Source organism: Ovis canadensis, chromosome 1, assembly GCF_042477335.2.
Source record: "Ovis canadensis isolate MfBH-ARS-UI-01 breed Bighorn chromosome 1, ARS-UI_OviCan_v2, whole genome shotgun sequence".
NCBI classification, from domain to species: Eukaryota; Metazoa; Chordata; class Mammalia; order Artiodactyla; family Bovidae; genus Ovis; species Ovis canadensis.
This window is the reverse complement of record NC_091245.1, coordinates 247,698,159-247,715,483: the sequence shown is the minus strand read 5'-3', so window position 1 is coordinate 247,715,483 and position 17,325 is coordinate 247,698,159. Positions and strand designations below refer to the sequence as shown.

The window sequence follows — 17,325 nt, the reverse complement described above, 5'->3', positions numbered from 1 at the left end:
TTCAAAATGATACATGCCCTCCAGTCTTCATTGTGGCACTATTTATAATAGCCATCACATGGAAGCAACCTAAATGTCCATTGACAGGGGAATGGATAAGGAAGATGTACATATACACAAAGGGATTTTATTCAGCTATAAAAAACAATAAATACTGAGAGGGTGTGGAGAAAAGGGAATCCTCGTGCACTGTTGATAGGAATACAAGTTGATACAGCCACTATGGAGAACAGTATGGAGATTCCTTAAAAAGCTAGGAATAAGACTACCATATGACCCCACAATCCCACTACTGGGCATATACCTTGAGGAAACCATAACTGAAAAAGACATATGTACCCCAATGTTCATTGCAGCACGATTTACAATAGCCAGGACATGGAATCAACTTGTATGTCCCTTGACAGATGAATGGGTAAAGAAGTTGTGGTACAAATACACATGGAATATAACTCAGCTATAAAAAAGGAAAGCATTTGAGTCAGTTCTAATGAGGTGGACAAACCTAGATGCTATCATACAGAGTGAAGTAAGTCAGAAAGAGATAAATAGATATCATATGTTAATGTATGTATATGGAACTAGAAAGATAGTATTGATGAACCTATTAGCAGGGCAGCAATGGAGATGTAGACAGACATAGAGACCAGACTTGCAGACTTGGGAGAAAGAGTGGATGAATGAAAGGATAACATACAGTATTATACTGATAATATACAGTTGCATTATCTACTGTGTATTACATATGCATTATCATATGTAAAACAGATAGCCAGTGGAATTGCTGTTTAGGATTCACCAGGCAAGAACACTGGAGTGCGTTGCCATTTCCTTCTCCATGGAACTTCCCGACCCAGGGATCAAACCCAGGTCTCCCGCATTGCAGGCAGACACTTTAACCTCTGAGCCACCACAGAAGCAGCCCATTACATATACATTATCATATGTAAAACAGATAGCCAGTGGAATTGCTGTATGACTCAGGGAGCTCAAACTTTTGCTCTGTGACAACCTAGAGGGGTAGAATGGGGTGCGAGGTGGGAAGGAAGTTCAAAAGGGATGGGACATACATATACCTATGTTGATGTATGGCAGAAAGCAATACAATATTGTAAAGCAATCATCCCTCAAAAATAAATACATTTTAAAAAGAATGAAAAAATGCCATTTGCAGCAACATGGATGGATCAAAAGATTATCATACTAAGTGAAGTAAGACAAAGACAAATATCATATGATACCACTTAAATATAGAATCTAGTAAAATGTGATACACATAAACTTATTTATAAAACAGATATAGACTCACAGATCTTGAAATCAAACTCTTGGTTACCAAAGAAATGTGGGGGAAAGTGATAAATTAAGATAGTGGGATAAACATATATACACTACTGTATATAAAATAGATAACTAATAAGGACCTGCTGTATAGCACAGGGAACCCTACTCAATTTTCTGTAATAACCTAGGTGGGAAAAGAATCTGAATAAATGGATTTATATATAATACATAACTGATTCACTTTGCTATGCAACTGAAGCTAACACAATGTTGTAAGTCAACTCTATTCCAATCTTGAAATGAGGCCAATTTAACATAGAGACTGTCTCTAAATGTTCATGTGACAAGAACAATTGCATATCTTTCACTTTAAATCAGAAGCTAGAAATGATTAAACTTAGTGAGGGAAGCATGTCAAAAGCCAAGACAGGCTGAAAATCAGGATTCTTATACCAGGTAGCCAAGTTGTGAATGCAAAGGAAAAGTTCTTGGAGTAAATTAGAAGCACTACTCCAGTGAACATATGAGTTATAAGAAAGTAAGACAGACATTGCTGATATGGAGAAAGGTTTAGTGGCCTGGATAGAAGATCAAACCAGTCACATTTCCTTAAGCCAAAGCCTAGTTGAGAGCAAGATCTTAATGCTCTTGAATTCTGTGAAGGCTGAGAGAGAGAAGATGCAGAAGAAAAGCTTAAAGCTAGCAGAGGTTGGTTCATGACGTTTAAGTAAAGAAGCTATTTCTGTAACATAAAAGTACAAGATGAATCAGCAGGTGCTGATGCAGAAGCTGCAGCAAGGTATCCGGCTGCTAAGTCAGTTAAGTTCTGTCCGACTCTGTGTGACCCCATAGATGGCAGCCCACCAGGCTCCCCTGTCCCTGGGATTCTCCAGGCAAGAACACTGGAGTGGGTTGCCATTTCCTTCTCCAATGCATGAAAGTGAAAAGTGAAAGTGAAGTTGCTCAGTCGTGTCTGACTCTTAGCAACCCCATGGACTGCTGCCTTCCAGGCTCCTCCGTCCAGGGGTTTTCCAGGCAAGAGTACTGGAGTGGGGTGCCATTGCCTTCTCTGAAGGTATCCAGACTATCTAGCTAAAATAATCCATGAAGTTGGCTACTCTAAACAGCTGCTTGTCATGTAGAAGAATGAAATTAGAACACAAAGACAAAGTCAAAGTGGATTGAGGACTTAATGGTGTTTGGCCTTACATTAGGTCTTCAATCCACTTTGACTTTATTTTTGTGTTCTAATTTCATTCTTTTACGTGTATCTGTCCAGTTTACCCAGTATCACTTATTGAAGAGGCTGTCTTTTTTCCATTGTATATTCTTGCCTCCTTTGTCAAAGGTAAGGTACCCATAGGTGGGTGGGCTTATATATGGGTGTTCTATCCTTTCCCTTTGATCTATATTTCTGTTTTTATGCCAGTACCATATTGTCTTGATTACTATAGCTTTGTGTGTGCTTAGCCGATCAGTCGTGTCCAACTCTTGCGACCCGATAGACTGTAGCCTGCCAGGCTCCTGTGTCCATGAGAATCTCCAGACAAGAATACTGGAGTGGGTTGCCATTTCCTTCTCCAGGAATCGAACCCGGGTCTCTTGCATTGCAGGAGGCAGTGTTATAGACAGCTTCATAGTTTTGCAGTATAGTCCAAAGTCAGGGACCTTGATTCTTCCAGCTTCATTTGCTTCTCAAGACTACTTTGGCTCTTTAGGGTCTTTTGTGCTTCCATACAAGTTGTAAAAATTTTTGTAGTTCTGTGGATAATACCATTACTAATTTAATAGGGATTCCAGTTCACTTTATAATTCCAGTTCCTCTTTATAATTTCCCCTTCCTTCAGACCATGAATAGTTTGGTGTTCCTCATTCCCTAAGAGGATTTTCTAGATTTTTCCCTAAACAAAGGTCCGTCTCCATTAGTATATGGAAATAGTGATGGTTAATGTTTTTTGTTTGTTTGTCTTAAATATTAATATTTTCTTATCATTACATCTATTACTATTGAAAATTACGTAAGTGTGTGATAAGACAGTGACAACAGAAAGATATGGCTATAGGATGAATTGTATGTTTAATTTCATAGGAAAGTATCCGCCAAACATTAGTGCAAAAAGCAGATTATGAAGGATTACAAAACACTATGTGCAGTTCGATACTTGAAAAGTCTATTAGTTGTCATAGACTAAAACAAGTGATCCCCTCTGGGTCCATCCTGATATGGAAGAGCCTTTGTTCTCACTCAAATCCGCATAACTATTGTGCCTTCCTATACCACTTTCGCTAACAGTTACAGACTCTGGGGGCTTATTCTGCCCCAAATACTGTTCTGTGCACTTCACAAGAACTAATTCATTTAAACTCATTCAAAACAACCCACAGAGGAATGCACCACTATTATTCCCACTTTATAACTGGGTAAACTGAGGCACAGAGAAGTTAAGTGCCTTGTTCAACTCATAAAGCAATCAGTAGGCAAACCAAATTTGAACCCAGAAAATCTGGTTTGGGACCATACATTCTTTCTGCTAAGCTGGGCTGTTTATCCTCTTTCCTCTCTACTTCTCAGCTGTTTGTTCCTGCTTCAATCGGTTCTGCTTCAATTGACATTTGCCATCTCTCCTGTGTGTTCCTCTGTTTGTTAAGGCAGAGTGAGGATGTTCAGAGTAAATATAATCTAACTTAGTAAATCAATAATCTTAATTTTATGTACAATTCTAAATCAACAGCATGTGGTCAAAGGAATGTTTATTAAAGCTCTCCTGGCCCTCCCATATAGAAAGGGAGTAGGTCTTTCCTTGTCATTTAGAAACCTCTTCTTGTTTAACACAGGTATGAGGCTGTTTCCAGTAGTTGAGTAGCTGGGAATCTGACTGTCGGATGTCATCATGCTGTGATGGTTATACACGTAGTGCTATTTGCCGGTTGGCCCCTTTACTGTCTATGGACGAGCTCAGAGATAAGGGGGTTAAGGGAGCATCTGGTGCCTCCAGTGATAAACTTGAAAAAGCCCCAGGCCTGTAAATAATAGATTGTGGGTGGATTATTTTCTTTTTTAATTTACCCTTGGACAGTCGCTGGGGTGAAGAATAATGGGTGGGAGATTCCCACACAGCATAGTGACCCTGAGAACACACTTGACAGTGGGCAGTGCCCTTTCTTCCCTGCTCCACTGTAGCCAGGCCCTCAACAGGACTCCTGAAGCATACCCACTCAGCCGATGTTTGCCTCCTCCACGGGAGAAATGAGCAGCCCGGTTGGCAGGAGAACAGTGGGCCTCCCAGGATGTTGTTATGAAGTTATGTTTTCATCTTGTTCCAACCTCTGCCTGGCTGGAGAGAACTTTCTTCTCTGGAAGGGTGCATCGTAAATGTGTCACCACATGCTTTCTTGGTAAGAACTGGTAATTCTTCATGTCTTCCTTCAAATGTTTTAGTAATCAATTTCCCTGAAGTCTCCTGATGGAGAATATCAAGCCAGGATATCAAAGACAGCTGCACAAGTGAGGGTGCTGAGAGGGGGAAGGTGACACTGATTTCCAGTAGATAAGATGATGTTTGTTGTTTTACTGTGGTCTCCAAAACCAAATACATGATGAAAATTAATAGGACATTCCTGGAGCTTGGTTATACATGAACTGATTTTTATTGTGCTCTCTGTGGCTGCAGTGGGAGAAAAGGCCTCAGAAGATGATATGAGATGATTGAAAAGCAAATGCCTTTGCACTGAATTTATTATCGAGTCTTTGCAGTTGGTTGACAGTGGGATTCTGCTCTCCGCCCTTCTTACTGCTCTACCATGTCTTGTCTATTATTATAAGGTATCCAGGTGGCTCAGAGGCAAAGAGCCCACCTGCCGATGCAGGAGACCTGGATTCCATCCCTGGGTCAGGAAGATCCCCTGGAGAAGGAAATGGCAACCCACTCCAGTATTCTTGCCAGGGAAATCCCATGGACAGAGGAGCCTGGAGGGCTACAGTCCATGGAGTCACAAAAGAGTCAGTCACGACTTAGTGACTAAACAACAGCAATACTTTAAATGAATGCATGTGAAAAATTGATGCTTTTGAACTGTGGTGTTGGAGAAGACTCTTGAGAGTCCCTTGGACTGTAAGGAGAGCCAACCAGTCCATCCTAAAAGAAATCAGTCCTGAATATTCATTGGAAGGACGGATGCTAACACTGAAACTCTAATACTTTGGCCACCTAATGGGAAGAACTGACTCATTTGCAAAGACCCTGATGCTGGGAAAGATTGAAGGTGGGAGGAAAAGAGGGGATGACAGATGATGAGATGGTTGGATGGCATCACCGACTCAATGGACATGAGTTTGAGTAAACTCCGAGAGTTGGTGATGGACAGGGAGGCCTGGCATGCTGCACGCCATGGGGTCACAGAGTCAGACCTGACTGAGCAACTGAACTGAACTGAAGGCCCTCGCATAATCTCCCTTTAAATCATGTGTTCTTCTGGACATGTACAGATTGCCTTGGGCTCCTGTAAGATGCCAAACTTTTGCATGTTAGGATTGCTGCCCCATGGCCCTTTGATTGACTGTGTTGCCTTTGTTATCACAGTAACTCAACCTAGATTTGCCCTTTCACACAAATGTGCCATCAGTAGCTTAATTTTGACAGTTTTAGTTATGTGTCTTCTTGTACCATATTGTCACACACTGACAAGAAGTAGTGTAGTTTGCTAAATATAAATCCTATGGGAAAAAGAAAGAAATAGCTCTTGGGGTAAAAGCCATAAATTATTTTTGAGTTCATTTGCTGCATGTTGGATCAAGAACCATTTCTAGGTGATGAAAAATGTTTTAATACTTAGTTTATAAAAAACAAAGTGTTTTAAGCAGAAAACTAATGAATGATTTAATAACATTGAAAATTTATCCTTCAATTGTATGCAGTTACCATAAAATAGGTAATTGCACACACACACACACAAAATGGGTTTCACTGGTGGCTCAGACGGTAAAGCGTCTGCCTGTAATGCAGGAGACCTGGGTTCGATTCCTGGGTCGGGAAGATCCCCTGGAAAAGGAAATGGCAATCCACTCCAGCACTCTTGCCTGGAAAATCCCATGGATGGAGGAGCCTGATAGGCTACAGTCCATGGGGTTGCAAAGAGTCGGACACAACTGAGCAACTTCACTTGCACCATAAAATGCTAGTAAAAATAAGGATGTGGTAAGACCAACCTCACTTATGGCACCAAATTTATACATGCTCCGCTCTACTGAAGGAAGTTCATGATGGTTTGTGACTCCAAACATGAAGGGTCACAGGGTGATGCTGGTATAGACATACACTGACCATCTGGTATGGAGGAGGTCAGTTACCTTGGAGACATCTGATCTCAAGCATAGTTTTGTGAGGAATACAATAGAATTTTTAAAAAATGGATTATAGACGTCCCTGGTGGTCGAATGGTTACGAATCCGCCTGCCAATGCAAGGGTTGCAGTTTTGACCCCTGGTCTTGGAAGATTCCACATGCTGAGGAGCAACTAAGCCTAGGTGCCACAACTACTGAGCCCAAGTACTGCAGCTACTGAAGCCCACATGCCTAGAACCTGTGCTGTACAAGAGAAGCCACTGCAACAAGAAGCCAGCACCCTGCAACTGGAAAGTAGTCCCCATTTGCCACAAGTAGAGAAAAGCCTGCATGCACCAACAAAGACCCAGTGCAGCCAAAAATAACTAAATGAATAAAACTTAGAAACAGGTTTCAACAGGCTGGCTCAGGTGGTAGAATATGAACATGAAACTATTCAACTCATTGTTGAGTCCATGTTCCTAACAACATCAACAACAGCAACAGGTTTCAGTGCTTATGTGCCAGAATATTCGCTCTGCCTCTATTCCCATCAATCCCAGCTCAAGGTTTCTTAGGTTTTGTCTTCTCTTTTAGATTAATTTTTATTTGGTCAGCATTTGATATGATAAAAGCTTAGCCTTATGAATGAAATGTTTTTTATCTGATATATCTGAAGTCTGAATGCCCAAATATGGCTTTCCAGATGCCAACAATCAAGATTTTTCTGATTGGCTTTTCACTGTCTCACAAACACAAGATGAAACAGTCTGCCCTTTGGCCAGTGCGGCCCTTTGGTTGGGGACATCCTGATGTCTTCTTGGTTTCTCTCAATCTATTTTTGCCCTTCATGGCTAATTCTTTCCTCTATCTTATCATGCAAATGTGCCTACCTTCTTAGAGGCTATTTTGTTCTTATATTCCTTTTTTTTAAAAATTGAAGCACAGTTAATTTATAATGTTGTGTTAGTTTCAAGTATACAGCAAAGTGATTCAGATATACATATATATATATATATATATATATATATATATATATTCTTTTTCAGATTCTTTCCATTATAGATTATTATAAGGTATGAAGTACAGTTCCCTGTGTGATACAGTAGATCCTTGGTGTTTACTTACAGTAGAGACTATATGTTAATCCTAAACTCCGAATTTATCTCCTTCCCCAGCCCCCACTTTCCTCTTTAGGAATCATAAGCTTGTTTTCTATGTCTGTGAGTCTATTTCTGTTTTGTAAATAAGTCTTTTTGTATCACTTTTTAGATTCCACATATAAATGATATCATATGATATCTGTCTTTCTCTTTCTGACTTATTTTACTTACTATGACAATCTCTAGGTCCATCCATGTTGCTGCAAATGACATGATTTCACTTTTTCTTATGGCTGAGTAATATTCTGTTATATATGTATACAGTGCATCTTTACCACTTCATAATGGGTTTCCCTGGTGGCTTGGATGGTAAAGAATCTGCCTGCAATGCAGGAGACCTGGGTTTGATCCCTGGGTTGGGAAGATCCTTTGGAGAAGGGAATGGCTATCCACTCCAGTGAGAATTCCAAGGACAGAGGAGTCTGGAGGGCTACAGTCACTTGGGTCACATAGGAGTTGGACAGAACTGAGCAACTAACACTTACCCATTCATCTGTTGATGGACATCTCTTTCTTATATTCCTGTCAGCTAACTTCATGTCTATCTTAAAGTCTATCTACAGTTGATGTCCTATCAACTGTAAATTCCTCAAGTGATAGGAATATTTCTTCTTTAACTTTGTTTCCTGCAGGGAGAGTAAGTGCTCAGTAATTACAAATGTAAGTAGAAGGCCCTGAAGGAGGCCTGAGAGCATGGAGCACATGGTGTCATTATCCTTGTAAAAGAGTCCAGGAGCTTCTAGTCTGAGTGATGTTTCATTTCATGGTGCCTCTATACATCTGGATGATTTATTGGCCAAGTGGATGAACCTGAAAATAATTTTCTCCTCTCAGAGTTGACTTCATTGTTGCTTTTATTTCTTTATTCAAGAGTACATTCATCATAAAAGATACAGAAACAATAAAACTAAACAGAACAAAACCAACAACAATAAAACATATAACAAAAATTAGACAAAGCAACAGCAACAACAACAAAAACAAATACAAAAACCAAAATGAAATGCTGCTGCTGCTAAGTCGCTTCAGTCGTGTCCGACTTTATGCGACCCCATAGACGGCAGCCCACCAGGCTCCCCCATCCCTGGGATTCTCCAGTCAAGAACATTGGAGTGGGTTGCCATTTCCTTCTCCAATGCATGAAAGTGAAAAGTGAAAGTGAAGTCGCTCAGTCATGTCCTACTCTTAGCGACCCCATGGACTGCAGCCCACCAGGCTCCTCCATCCATGGGATTTTCCAGGCAAGAGTACTGGAGTGGGGTGCCATTGCCTTCTCCAAAAATGAAATGATTAAAGCCAAATAATAAAAGGTAGAAGATAAAAAGAAAGCTAGGAAGTTTAGCTTAATTAAGGTACTCTCTTGTACATTTACTGACTCTCTTGTACACTTACTGTAAGGGATCATTAAAAGCATTTGCAGTGTCTCTGACATAATTAAACCAGTGGCCATTATGGCAATTCTTTGAGAGCACAGATGAATTAATTCGCATATTCCATAGCATTAATGGAGTTCCCAGGTGGCTCTAGTAGTAAAGAACCCATTTGCCAATGCAGGGGAAGTAAGAGACGTGGGTCAGGAAGATCCCCTGGAGTCGGAAATGGCAATCAACTCCAGTATTCTTGCCTGGAGAATCCCATGGACAGAAGAGCCTGACAGGCTACAGTCCATAGAGTCGCAAAGAGCTGGACAGGACTGAAGCAACTTAGCATGCACATATAGCATTAATAAGATCAGCTGGGCTTTTTCAGGACCTGTACAAGAAACACACACTGAAATTTCTAATAAGTATCTTAATTGGAGATATTGTGAGCTGCTGAAAGAACTTCCCAATCTAGGGCCCCCATTTCTTGGATTACTTGCCTCAAGACTGATAGGACTGAATGTGGGTGGAAAAGTGGCCTTAACCAATGAGTCTGTGATGCTGGGTGTTCAGTAATCCATTAGTAACCACCTCTAGGTATATAAAAAATGTCAGTGGTATTTCTGTGTACATATTGTCACTGGTTAAAACAAAGGGTCACAGAGTCAGAGGTAAGACTTGTAAAGCACTGACAGGTAAATTGATCACAGAACAAAAGGTTTCCTCAAGCCTGTCCAGTCCTAACCAATTAAAGTAAAAGGCAGGGAGAAGGTAAGGGACGCTTACAAGAAAACAGTGGAACTTTACCAAATGGAAGGGCAAACTGTGGATCCAGAGCTAAAAGGTCAAAAATAGAGGTTCTTCCACTTTTTCCTTGACTGCCTCTATTTGTTTCAGTCCGTCTGCTTCACCTTCTGCCTCTTTAAAGATCATTTTTCTCTACTTCTTCATGTAAGAACTACAAGTACCAATATGAGGCTCATCATTTATATGTCCTTAAAAATTCAGTGTCATCAGGTAAGTGACCAGAATCTCTGAGTCTTAACAATAAACTCACAGGTGGGAGGATCTCATTAATCCAGCTTGGATCAATGTTTACCTTAATTGAACAATTTAGGCAAAGGGAGTAGGGTCTGAGAAGGTAACTGCTATTGTTCAGTCACTAAGTCATGTCCAATTCTTTGCAACCCCATTGACTGCAGCATGCCAGGCCTCCCTGTCCCTCTCTATCTCCCAGAGTTTGCCCAAGTTCATGTCCATTAAATCGGTGATGCAAACCAATCATCTCATCCTCTGCCACCCTCTTCTTCTTTAACCTCCAAGTTAACTGCTGGAAAGGGGTTAGAGAGAAGGACAGAGCCTGGGCAGTGTTCACAAAGATCTCATTTAAAGAATGTAGGACCAACCACATTTGCAGAAAGTGAGGACCATGAAGGGACTTTGGTCTGTTGTAGGAAAGGAACATTCCAGAATACTCAGGAGTTAGTTTTCATCTCCTTTTAGGTTAATGGAGGGAAGTATTTTGTACCTTAATAAAAGCTCTGCTTGGATCATAAGTGGCATTAGTTAGAAACACTGAGTCTCAGCCACTCCTATAGAAAGCAAGAGAGGGAAGTGCAAACACACTGGGGAAATGCAAAGGCAGGAATAATCACTTACATAATCATTTCTGCCCATTTGTCTTGAGAAAAGCAGTATCAGGGACAAAAATTAATGATTTTAATAATAGTTGTCCTTTCTTGCTGTGGACATTAGTCAGTATCCGGCCTTCGGCTGTAACACTATCCTCTCAGCCATCTAATCACTTTTTTTTTTTTTTTAGATCCATGTAGAACAAGACCCAAATATCAGCTCCCTTTGAACCATCAAAAATGATGATAGCTGTGGTGATGGTAGCTACTTCCTTTCCCCTGCACTCCTCCGGGGCTCCCAGCAGGACTGCTGTCTCCCTTTGTCATCATTGGCTCCTTGCCTTCTCCTCTCCCCATGGATCCTTGTGCTGCTCTTACGTCTGCTATAGACACTGCTCAGCTCTACACTCACAACCTCCACACTCCAGTCAGTACACGGAGCCACGCTTTACACTTGACACTTTCCCCATGAAGTGTAGACCTTTACGAACATGAAGTTTAAAATATAAATTGCATATCTGAGTCAGACCAACCTACAGCAAGTCCATTTTAAGAATGACTGGGTAATATATCTTTCTCCTTTTCCTTTTACCTTTTCAAGTGATGATTTTTCTTTTTACATCATACTGTGACTTTCATTATTGTGGTTTAGTTATGATGACGGCATTACCAAAATAATAATGGTGTCTGTTCTAGTAATTTCACAGAGGAAAATTCACCATCAACCATTCTGAAGCATTAGTAAAAAGCTTGGAGCTATGGGCGCTCCAATGGTGCTGGAAGGAAAGACATTAGATATCAAGGAGGGGAAAGGTTACTTCTAAGCAAACTAGGTATTATGACAATTTGAGAATCTAATAGTTACCTATTTTCCTTTTTGTGTTTCTATTGTTATGGAAATATAGTGAGCCTTTATTCTATTCTTTGTTTAGTATCTCATATAATTTCAAGTAGATGTGTGACAGAAACCTTTTCAGATTGCTAATGCCTCAGCTGAGCACACAGCAGGTGTTCAATAAATGTTTGTTGATTGATCGATATGAACAAATGTTAATAAATAGTTACCCTCGTAAAAAGTTTTCCTGGGCCTTAAATAAGTCTTAGAAAAGCTCAATGTAGCACAGAGTACAGTTTTTTTTTTCCTTATTCCTGCTTCTCTTTCCTCCTTAAATAATTCAAATGGGATTGACAAAGGTATCCATGTCATTGGAAATGGGAAGCCAGGAGGGCCCAGAGTGAGCTGGCAGTTAGAGGTTTCACAGGGTCAGAAGGTCACCTACATCATCTCAGGGTGGCTCAGTATGTTTAGTCAGAACCTGAGCAGGGTGACTTCACTGAGTCATCCAGTGGTTAAGAATCTGCCTTCCAATGCAGAGGACATGGGTTAGATCCTGGTCAGGGAACTAAGATCTCACATGCTGCAAGGCAACTAAGCCCATGTACCACAGCTACTGAACCCCCACATCACAACTGCTGAAGTCCATGCGCTCTAAAGCCTGTGCTCTACAACCAGAGAAGCCCACGTACTGCAACTAGAGAAAGCCCGTGTGCCACCACAAAGCGCCCGTGTGCTGCGGCAAAGCGCCCATGTGCCGCTGCAAAGAAGACCCAGTTCAGCCAAAATAAATAAATATATTTAAAAAGAAAAACTGAGCTGGAAGAGAGAGAAATTCGTGTGGATGGGTGGTATTGTGTAGCATGTCAGAGTATAAGCAAGTTGAAGAGGTCTTCACAGACAAGGCGGACAGATGCCATGGGGAGACAGAGGCTGGGCAGGCTGGAGTGGACATCCAAGCTTGCTTTTTGAGTTTTTGGATGAGAATATCCAAAAGTGGAATATTGACTGTGAAAAGAGTCAGTCATAGAGTCACAGTCCTTAGAGTTACAAAAAGTTGGACACACCTGAGCACGGATGCACTTATGCACATGGAGAAACTGTTCAAATAAATAAGTATTTTAAAGATAACAGGTATCAGTTTCTTATGGTTGGAAAAGGCATTACAAGTATAGCAAGGGAGAAAACTGGAATGAACTCTGTGGTTCTGATTCAACAGTAGGTGTGTGAACTCATAGTGTTTAGTATAGATTGAGAAAGATAGAATTAAATATAGTTAGAGATCAAACCAGTCAATCTTAAAGGAAATCAGTCCTGAATATTCATTGAAAAGACTGATGCTGAAGCTGAAACTCCAATAATTTGGCCACCTGATGCAAAGAACTGACTCATTGGAAAAGACCCTGAATCTGGGAAAGACTGAGGGCAGGAGGAGAAGGGGACAACAGAGGATAAGATAGTTGGATGGCATCACCAACTCTATAGACATAAGTCTGAGTAAGCTCTGGGAGTTGGTGATGGACAGGGAAGTAAGACTGGTGTACTACAGTCCATGGTGTCACAATGAGTCTGACATGACTGAGTGACTGAACTGAATTGAACTGATGTGTTTGTAAACACATTGAATATTGATGCACATGTATGTCTGTGAATGTGTTATGTGTATACTCACATATATTTCCTACGTCTGTCTACTGAGAGCCTCTGAAACAACTATTCTGCATGAAAAGATCCAGGGCTCCTTTGAGAAATGCTGCTTTCAGGGCTGGAGTGGGAGAAGCTTGAGAAGCCTGTGTTATCTGTGGCAGAAGAAAGCACTCAGAAGTCTTCTTGGAGAGGTTCCCAGTAACCAAACCAAGTAGAATTTGAGTATTGAAACAATGAATGATTTTAATGAATTATAACACATTGGCAAAGTAGGAAATCATGAGTCTACAATGATATAATTAAATAAATAAACAAACTAAAACCTTGATGAGAAACAGGATATTTAGATCCCATTTAATTAAGGGATCAAAGTGAATATCACTATCAATTGGACAAACTGAAATTATGCCCCAATTCTTATATCTTAGATGAATAAGTGAATGACTAATAAAATATGAAGAAGGGATTAATGTAGATAAAAGTTGAAATATAGAGAGATAGAATAAAAGTCTTATTAATCAATAAAAGCAATAGATAGCAAAATTGATAAGCATTTGCTAATTCTGATTGAGGGGGAAAAGAAATGGATAATAATACAGTAATAGAAAAGAGGAATAGGACTGCTAATTAGAGCTGCGGAAATTAATGAATTTGAAGAAAATGCTTTTTAGCATTTGGAACCAAACACATTTGCAATTCTACAAGAAAAAAATCATTTTTCTAAGAAGTTGTAAATAAATAGCAATGACAAAAAGTAGAAAACTTTGAAGCCATCAATAACCACAGAAGAAACGGCAAATGTAGTCAGAAAATCACCCTCAAAGGAAGAACTAGTGCCAGACGGTTTACTCTGTTTCATAAAAATATAAAGGAAGAGCTAATTCTGATGTTTTAGAAATTCTTCCAGATGATTAAAACTAAGTAATTTTTCATGGCTAGTTTTAGAGTATGATATTAATACAAAAAGGAAAATTTCTAGTAGTATTCTGATTATAAACATAGATGCAAAAATTCAAAGTAAGTTATTAGCAAGGAAATTGCAGCAGAGTATTGAAGGTATGGCTAAGTAGGGATTATCTCAGAAATTCAGTGTTTTCATCAAGAGATCTAATGTAATGCTCTGTAGAAAGAAGGGGGAAATACCATATAATTATCTTAATTGATGTCCTTCAAAAACAGTTTAAAAATATAATACCAATTAATATTTAAAACTCTTGGAACAGAAGGGAAGTTCCTTAATGTGCAAATAGGTAACCTATCCACAGCAAGTATCTGAGAAAATGGTGTAGCTACTGAAGAATTCTTAAAGTCAGGAATAAAACAAAGATACTAACAATCACTGAAGCTCTTCAACACTGCCAGAGGAATAAGCCCAAACAGTAAGTTCAATAAGAAAAAGAGAGGAACTGTTGGAGAGTAAGAAACAATGGTCATTATCTATAGATGACACAATTACTTTACATAGAAAACCGTAAAGTTAAACCAGAAACATTTAAGATCAGCAAGACAAATGTATAATTAGAATGGAAACTCTAGGCTTATGAGAGGGACCACTGTCAATGATATCGCTCCATTTCTGGTCCCTTTTGGCCAGGAAACAAAATTAATTTTATATTTAAAAGCATTATTAAATATGTGTACTATGTTAGCTCAAGTTGGTTCTATACGAAGTCACTTTGTTATCTTTAGCAATGAAGCTTCTATGTGTTACGTCATTATTTGGAAAAAGTTTCAACATAGAAAATAGAATTGGGCTGGATTCCAATAATTTTGCTGTTCTTTCAAAATTACCATTTCCAGATATTTACTTTCCTTTTTCAGATGATTATGAAAAGCTAGCAGATTCCCACATTTGAATATATACAAATTCACATTTTATATTGGCACTGTTCTTTTTTTATTTGTATGACCTTCTGAGTTGAAGAAATTATTATTATTGCCATTATTATTTTCATGCATCATTGAACCCTTTTCAAGCCATTGAGCTAAGTTTTCAAACCGAGGCATTAACTCAGCATGATATCTTCAGTAGAAAATATTAAATTCACAATTATGAAAAACATATCATAAGTGATGGAAAAAATCATCAGCCAAGACAAAAATATGCTCTGTTAACTGAAGAACAGGCAGGAAGAATTGATCAATACACTCACAGAACCTAGAAAACTTTTCAAAAGATGATGATGATTAGATGTGTGACAAGATTTCTGTGAAAATCAGATCATTTTACATTTCATCTCATTTCTGTTAGCATAATCATTTCATTGCTTTTTCTTTTAAAGTTTCCATGTTATCTAAGACCACTTGATTGACAACTGTGGACCACCAGCTGCCTGGAAACCTCACTGCAGGAAACCCTGTTCCCGAATTTGAGGATAGAAAGTTGAGATAACATCTGAATTGAAATCATATAGATGGCATGGCTGAGAAAACGGCTTACCTCAACCCCGTTTCCATTGGAAGTGAAGTGAAGTGAAGTGAAGTTGCTCAGCCGTGTCCGACTCTGCAACCCCGTGGACAGTAGCCCACCAGGCTCCTCCGTCCACGGGATTCTCCAGGCAAGAATCCTGGAGTGGGTCGTCATTTCCTTCTCCAGGGGATCTTCCCGACCCAGGGATCGAACCTAGGTCTCCCGCATTAGAGGCAGACGCTTTAACCTCTGAGCCACCAGGGAAGCCTCAAAGCCATTCCCTGGAACTGAGCTTGGATTTAATCCTTCCTTTTCCATATTTGAGGACTTAAGTGTCAAAGTCTGGAATCTTCCACGGTGATGATGATGCTTTAGAAGTCATTGGGAGCAGGAACACAGAACCTCATGGGACTTTTTTTCTCAATAAAATTATTTAAAACTATTTATATCTTGTCTTTGTTTTCAAAAGCCACATATTCGTCTTCTAAGTTTAAAGGAAGCTTTTTAAAAACATTTTTCAAAAGTATAAAATCTACTTTTTTATTGTAATAATCAAGAAATTTGAGTCCATTTAGTATAATATTTGGTGACTTTTAGACAAAGAAAGTAAACAAAACCTTCAAATTGCTTAGGAAAACATTCAAACTTGATGGAGCCTCTAGCCATTGATATAGGCATATGGCTTTTGGTTTCTACAATATTGAAGGGATTGGCTATGGCAAAGTAAAATAAAAACGTATGCTTGTGTGAGTGAGAGGAAAAAGGAAAGAGAGAGAAGAGACTTTTGTGGAAGATTCCCTTTGCTAACCTCATGTTTCTTTGGCTTTGAAGTGGAAATATCTGGCATTTCCAGCTTGGACTAAATCACAGATTTCTAATGAGTTTTCTTGATATTTGCTCTGACCTGATTCAGGTCAGCTTATTGCTTTTTTCTTGTAGTCTAAAAGCAAAGGAACAGGAGGTAAGCCTTCCTTTGCTCATTAAGGTTTCAGCGAGTGATCTTAACTCAAGCATTTCTAATTAAAATATAAAGATCATTAGTATGCATCATTAATAGAGGTTTGTCTTTGGACTCAGAATGCTCAGATGGAAGTGCCAGGCGCACTCCTGCACCCACTGGGGCTGAACAATTGCTGCTCTTGGCAAGGTCTCAAAACAGGCTGGGGTTTCTGTCTGCTACCTAGGCTGCTGGTGACAACTGCAACTTATGTCAGGCTCATGGGCAAGGAGGAGCCGAGAGGAGAAACAAATTGCAAAGGCAGGTTTTCTTTTTACTGCGACAGATTTCCAGCACTGGCATTGCTGAATCAGAAAGAGGAAGAAGAATAGTGAGGCTGATAAGACATTAAATACTATTTTAAAATTATTTGCCACCTCTCCCTTCCCCCTCAAAAATAAGATATATATTCATATGGTGGCATCATTTGTATTCCTTTTGGGCTGGAGGGATTCAAGTCTCTATGCAATCCCTAATCATGCTGAACATTTTAATATGTTTTATCTTTTCCTAAATGAATATTAATTTTAGCTTGTCATTTAAGTTGAGATCAGCTAAAAGAAATTTTAATTGTAATAACTAAATTATTTAATTTTAAATATAAAAATTGTAATTAATTGAATTGTTAAAGGCATATTATGTGTGTATAGGAATTTAATGAAGGGTTTAACCCAGA

General features: G+C 39.4%; 1 long non-coding RNA gene across 1 annotated transcript in view; it reads left to right on the top strand.

Annotated features, from left to right (window-relative positions):
• The window catches only part of LOC138425363 (uncharacterized), a 75,194-nt gene extending 59,100 nt beyond the window's left edge, over positions 1-16,094 (top strand). The window contains exon 2 of the long non-coding RNA XR_011251188.1: positions 15,525-16,094. This is a non-coding gene — a long non-coding RNA (uncharacterized lncRNA). The remainder of the gene's footprint in view (positions 1-15,524) is intronic.
• Positions 16,095-17,325: the final 1,231 nt, after the last annotated feature.